Source organism: Rhagoletis pomonella, unplaced genomic scaffold (genome assembly GCF_013731165.1).
Source record: "Rhagoletis pomonella isolate Grant_MI unplaced genomic scaffold, Rhpom_1.0 Rhpom_scaffold_00003, whole genome shotgun sequence".
NCBI classification, from domain to species: Eukaryota; Metazoa; Arthropoda; class Insecta; order Diptera; family Tephritidae; genus Rhagoletis; species Rhagoletis pomonella.
Window position 1 is genome coordinate 36,390,905 of NW_023458557.1, and position 7,156 is coordinate 36,398,060.

Consider the following 7,156-nt stretch of genomic DNA (forward strand, 5'->3'; position numbering starts at 1 on the left):
TTTTTCGTAGTTGCCCGAAAGATCCGATCAGTTCGTACGAATTAAAAACCGTGACTTTTGGCATAAACTGTGCTCCGTACCTTGCGATCAGGACATTACACCAGCTTGCTGATGATATGGAGAGCTCTCATCCAATCGCATCTGACATTTTGCGGAAATGTGTTTATGTTGACGACGTACTCGCCGGGGGACATAGCGTCGAAGCTGCGATAAGAGCTCGAGAAGAGATATCACAGGTGCTAAATTCAGCCGGGTTTCCATTACGAAAATGGACTTCAAACTCTAGCAAAATACTTCAAGGAATACCAAAAGGTCATTTACTTAGTGAAGATTTCTTAGAGTTTGAAGATACCAGTGCAGTAAAGGCTTTGGGCATCAGATGGAGCGCCCATTCCGACTACTTCTACTTTATAGCGAAACCAATTGAAACCAGTAGCATTATTACAAAGAGGGCAATACTTTCAGCCATCGCCAAACTGTTCGATCCACTGGGTTGGCTTGCACCGGTTATAATCGTCGCCAAGATCATTATGCAGAATATTTGGTTAGAAGGAACAGGTTGGGACGAAACCGTATCTCCAAATACCTGGGATCGTTGGCAAGCATTTACGCATGATTACGCGGAATTAAACAACATCCGCATACCAAGATGGGTATCTTTCACGCAAACCGATAATGTGTAAATACATGGTTTTAGCGATGCTTCGGAAAAGGCATACGCGGCGACAGTTTTTCTAAGGGTTCAGACTGAGGATAAAGTTTTCGTCAACCTACTTATGGCAAAAACAAGGGTAGCGCCGGTCAAAACCCCCGATTGGAGCTGTGTGGTGCAGTGTTATTGGCCGAAACAATTGAAACTGTCGTTGAAAACCTTAGCCTTGCTCATTTGAAGGTGAATTTGTGGACGGATTCAACGATGGTTTTAGCTTGGATTCGAAAACCTCCGTGTTCGTGGTCAACATTTGTTGCCCACAGGATAACAAAGCTAGTAGACAAGGTAGGAAACAAAAATTGGCGCCACGTGGATTCGGCCTCAAACCCAGCAGAGGACTCTCGGCGAGTGATCTAGTCAACAACTCCTTGTGGTGGCAGGGTCCTTCTTGGTTACAAGAAGACTATTCGAGATGGCCAGCACAAGAATCGGACTATGACACAACCATTGAAGGAAAAAGGGTGCATGTTCATGCAACAACAACAGTAAACGACTTTCACGACATTCTCGATCGGTTTTCTGATTTGTCACGGGCTTTAAGAGTTATATCTTATATTATGAGATTCTATCAAAGAATCAATCCCAAAACAAAATCTTCCTTGAAAGCGGAGTCTCGTTCAATTTCGTCCAACGAAATTAAAACAACGACCCAACGCTTAATAACAATTTGTCAAAAACAATATTACAGCGAAGAATATATAAGGTTAAAATGTGGAAAATCCATCGACGGAAAAAGTGAAATCCTGCCTCTTAACCCGTTCATTGACAAAGATGGGATTCTGAGGGCTGTAAAGGAATGTAAAGGAAAGTCCTGCCTCAATCGTAAATCGATGGCAGAAACTGAAGGCCCTACACCAGACATTCTGTAGGAGATGGAAAATGGAATACCTCACCGAAATGCAGAAACGCATCAAGTGGAAACATCCACAAACCAACTTAAAGCTCGGAGACCTTATCGTCGTTAAAGAGGAAAACCTGCCACCAAACGAATGGAGATTGGGGAGAATAGTCAAGCTACACCCAGGTTCCGACAACCGAGTAAGAGTAGTCGACATCGATACCGCTAAGGGAGAAATCACAAGACCAAATGCAAAATTGGTCCTACTTCCGCCCTGCAACGAAAACAGCACAATCTCTCAATAAACTTCTTACCTACTCTTCATTCCACTACACAAAAAAAAGCCCATCTATTCCACTTCTCTTCACCCTCATCATCCCAAATCTCAAACCGCAAATATTGCAGCTCAGAGTTTCTAAATACACATAATTTTGAATGCGCATAGTTAAACATGCGTACCTATAGGAAGTATTTTTTTTTTTTTTTTTAATTTTGGTTAATATTCTTCTTCGTGTTTGCCAGCGCTCTTACAAAAAATTAAGAATAATAGAGCAAAAATTTTCAAAATACTACCAGATACTTATGTATACATAAAATATAAATCATTAAATTGATATTTACAATTTGATCTTTTAAAGAAAATGCAATTAACTGCTACTAATAAACTGTGCTGCTCGTTTTGAAAAAAAAAAATGGAACGAGAATCGTTCATTACAAATTTTTAATGACAAAAACTTTGTACTTGATAAGCCCAGTAAAATTTTGAAATAATTATCGATTGAGATTCCTATTACTTATAAAATAAATACACACACATAGAATAAGTCCAAAATCATGTGTATGCATATAAACGTACTTCCTAAGAAGAAAATTTAAGGAAAATGGAAAGAATAATTATGCAGCTACTTGTTTGCTGCTTGCGATTTGACTTGTATACACACACACAATACTCTCACCTTTCACTATTTCTCTGGCAGCTACGTAGAATTGCTTTTTGTTTTGGTCAAGGTACGATTACAATTGCCGTGGGCCAATGGATAAATGAAGGTGTAGATGAAACTGAATTTACAAAGGAAATATACAGCAAATTACTTCAACATTCACAACAGGAAGCGATTTCCTACCCTTTTAAACTATCTACCTTGGAAAGCTTTAAGTCAAGAAGTAATCTATTGAGAAGTTTTTATTGTACTTATTGGGATTCTCCGTGTTTTATTTTTCGTGACTTTTTCGGGAAGTTTTGATGATTTTATCTGAATTTTTCGGAATTTTTTAGTAAGTTTCAGTTCTAACAACAATTTACATCTTAACTTTGCCCCGTGAATGCATACTCGTTGGGGTTTTTTTGCTAAAGACTATTTTTCTGCAAATATTTAGGCAGAGTTTCAAACTAAATTTTCAACTTTTATTATAAAATTTATAAAAATGCTTATAAATTAAAATTATAAAATGCTTTCTTAGCTCTTATAAAAACATGATTAGTCAGTTTAAGACAAAATAACTTTCTTAAGAATTACATACATACATATGTATAAAAAAAAAAAAAAATTTATACAAAAACGTTTAATATTAAAAGCAGGTGGAAATTTTCTCAAAACTAAAATCTATATGTGCAAGGTTTCCATACACGAAGTTCAAGCGTTAGGCAATTTTCCGCTTGTCTTGATGAATGATCAGCAGTTTTGATAAATTTTGATAGGGTATATCGAAGAGTAAAGTAAAAAGTGTTGAAAATAACACTAAAGTTACAACAACTCCGCTGAATTCGAACGACAAATTCAAAGGATTGGCATACAAATGCGATTGGCTAAAACCTGTCAACGCAGATATGAAAATTGGATTCAACATAAACATTGCATAAACAACTGTTAAATTTCTGAAAAACAGTGAACTCGAACAAACGAAAAAACCAACGTATTTGGCCATACGCGCTACACACAATTAAAATACTACACGCCAGACTGAAGATAATCCGCTCCAATAGCAAAATTGAAGTGGCTACCAGCGGCAAAAGATTGTTATAGGGTGGCTTCAATATACAGCCGATCACTACTAGCGGCAGCAAAAGGCCAAAAAAAAAACGCTGAATACTTTTACTCAAAGCAAATGGTAGTCGCCGCTGCTCTACGAACCACCAGCCGGCAACGCTGCCGCAAATGTAAATTAAGTTTTTATTGTATTTAAGATATCATTACTTATACGCTATCCTCGATTAGGATAATTTTATCATTTTCGTTACCTTCTTTGTTCCTGGGGTTTATTTTTGGCCAACTGCATTTTGCATCTACTCTTATAGCTTTGCGCAAGTTTGCTGCGATGCACTGGCGGTGATATTGAGTAGGGGGCATGAATCTCTATATAATCCTCAGCAGTTTCATAAGGTATGCATTGCTGTAGGTCAATTATGGCTTGAAGTTCCTTCACTTTAAAAATGAATTTCCTATCACTAATATTTTGTTTGTACCAGTCAGCGTAAGCAGTAATATTCGTATCAATATCCATTGTTGTGGCAGTAGCAGCGCGGATGGATAATAGCAAATGTAACATGGCCTCACGCGAAGGTGTCGCAGCTATTTGGACCAGCCTTGCTTTGAAGTATTTTTTTTTATGACCAAGGAGTTCTCCTGAGCGCATTTGCAGGCAATTGTTTGTAGTAAAATTAAATAAGACTTCCATTCCTCCAAGCTTTCTGGAAGTTCCGTTCAATTTCTTGCAATACGGAACTGCCAAACTTACCACGTGCCAAATCCAGAATGAAATTTTCAGTCATTCAGGAAGTTATTGCTGTGTCAAAACTTTGACATACGATTAGCTCAAAGTTTGACATACGTGATTGGGCGAAATGCGAGCCTTCATAAATGTATGGCAAGCAGCACAATCTGGTTGTCAGTTGCACAACTTGATAATAAACGGCGAGAAAAAAAAAATTATTTTATGGTGCATGCTGTACAGTGTTGCCAGGTGAGTGTAGTGAGGAAGCGTTAGTGTGGTTATCAGAAAGCGCCTTTTGCATAGAAAAATCGTCAACATGTAAAAAATTTTAATAAACAGAACCAGGAAGCCTTTTGGTTTTTTTTCATTTATGCTAGCTTCTGATTGCTGTATGTAAGAATAAAAAGTTTTACTTTTTTTTACGAATTTTTAAAATTCGCACTTCCTTTAACAAAATATTTTTAATTGGAATAAAATCACAGTTTAAGCTCCATTTTTTGTTCTCAAACTGCAACTTAAGTATGCGCATTAAAAACTGTTCATACTTACTTAGGTCCACCTGGCCACACTGACGTTGTACTATTTACGGTCTTAGCCCGGTCTCGAACCCATAGTGAGGAAATTTTCTTTCGCCGTGCCAGGCCAAGTGGTGAAACTCACCACAAAACCACAAATGGCACCTTTTACGAGATTACAAATTTCACGGTGTGTTCGGGGAAACAGTGATCGGACAATTTGTACTACATAAAGGTCTGTTCGATGCAAAAGCAAATGGCAACAAATGTAATGGAATAAAATCTTATAACGATGGTCACCTTCCACAGATCTCTTTTATACCCAAACACGAAACCTAACGCTCAAAGTCATAGAAAATAAAGAAGACTTTAACCGCTTTTTAAATTGAAACTTTTTTATAAAAAACGCCACTTTATAGAGCTCTGTAAGTCTATTTATTTTTTTAGGAGTAAGACCATCAGTCTATACTTACTACCGCACAAGTACGCGGAGACTGAAAGTCTGAATTGGCCCAGTTTTATACAACAAGTCAAAACAAATTAAATAAATAAACAAATAGTATATATATATGTACATAAGTATATCACACGTATGTATAAAATGTGCTTGCACGAGACACACAGGCATCCATATATTTGCCACTTGCCACCCAACCCAAAACTAATAGTACGTAACTTTTTACACCGACAGGCATAACTACGAGACTCATTTACAGAATGACTCGTTTCTCGGCCAATCGCGCTCATGCGGAAGAACGCGCTGACAAATTTACTGTTCCATGCCGGCTATGCGGCGGAGCTCATGGCATTCGACTATGCCCCCTTTACCGCGGCAAAGCGGTCGAAGCAAGGTTGCGTGCAGTCCTGCTGCATAAATACTGCCCAAACTGCCTCTCGCCGTTCCACCGCCTCGACATGTGCAGCAGCAAGGATCGATGCCACAGATGTCGCGAAAAGCATCACACCTCGCTCCATCTAGATGACTGCGAAGACCGAAGGCAACCAGCGCACGCGATCAACGATGGCGAGAGCTCGGATTGGGCCCTCTCTATTGAAGTAACGGGGCAAACGAAGTCGTGGGCGCAGCAGGTCCCAGAGGAGGAATTGGAGGGGTTAGAGAGGATCGACTCTTCCCCACATGAGCGAGAAGAGCGCAACTCGGGAACTGACACACCCAGATAATTAGACCAGTTACCACCATGCGCGGGCGACGCGGAAAATTGTCCTTTCCGCTCGCCAACCCGCGCACAACACAACTGGCGCGACGCGGAAACTCGTACTTTCCGCTCACAAACGCGTCCACAATACAACTGGCGACAACACGACGGCGCGGAAACAAGTCCTCTCCGCCCGTCATCACGATCGCAGCGTAAGCAGCAACGACGCGACGGCGCGGAAACTCGTCTAAGCGATCGTCCAGACTACAAAAATCAACACCATACCGCAAAAACCGCTCCGACGGGAACAAAAATAGTAATCGTACCCTACAACACGTTCCACCTACCGGCTTCCGAACAGGCCGCCTAACGCAAAGCGCAATACCAACGCCAATTATTCGTGCGCTTATACCCATCGCGCCGACCGCAATAGTGAGGATTGAAGCAAGGGGCCGCCTTCATTTGGTCCGCGCAATGATTGACCCTTGCGCACCGAACTCGTTGGTTGATTCGGAACTAGTGAGAGATCTCCAGCTGGAACGCAATGGGTCCGGACGACTTCAGCGTTGCACGATCGCCATGCGAGGAAGATACGGCAGCTCCGACCGGATTACGACGCAAGCGGTCGTGCTGGACCACCACATACGTATGAGTCCGCCATCGAACGTGGACCCTAAGGTCGCGGCGCCGTTCCAGTTCAAGCGCTTGGCGGATCCGCAATTCTTCCGCGCGTCACCAATACGCCTCACACTGGGCCTCGATTTGCATGTGCAGATGATGGTGAGCGGGACCCCCCCCATCCACCGTGGGTGGTCTCCTGGTCCAGGCGACCATATACGGTCTGGTTGTTTCGGGAGCCTGCCAACCATAAACGTAGAGATTAAGAAGACAAAACCACACATACACACACACTCATCACACACATACCTTAAAATTTAAATAAAAAAAAAGTGCATTGAAATTCCAAACCACGTCTGCTTAAATTAACAATGTCCTTTTCTCCACAGCCTCAGATGAGCCGGTCGCGACGAAAGCGTTGGCGAATAAGCAGACCCGCGCAGTACAAAATCCGCGCTGCATATTATAGTTAGTCCTTAAGACTTTCCTCACGTGCGTGTGACGGTTGAGACGCGACTCCTTTTTTTCATAGCTTGCTTACCGCAAGGGGGCCGGTATGTTTAGGTCCGCGACCTAAATATATTGCACCACCCTAATCCGCGTT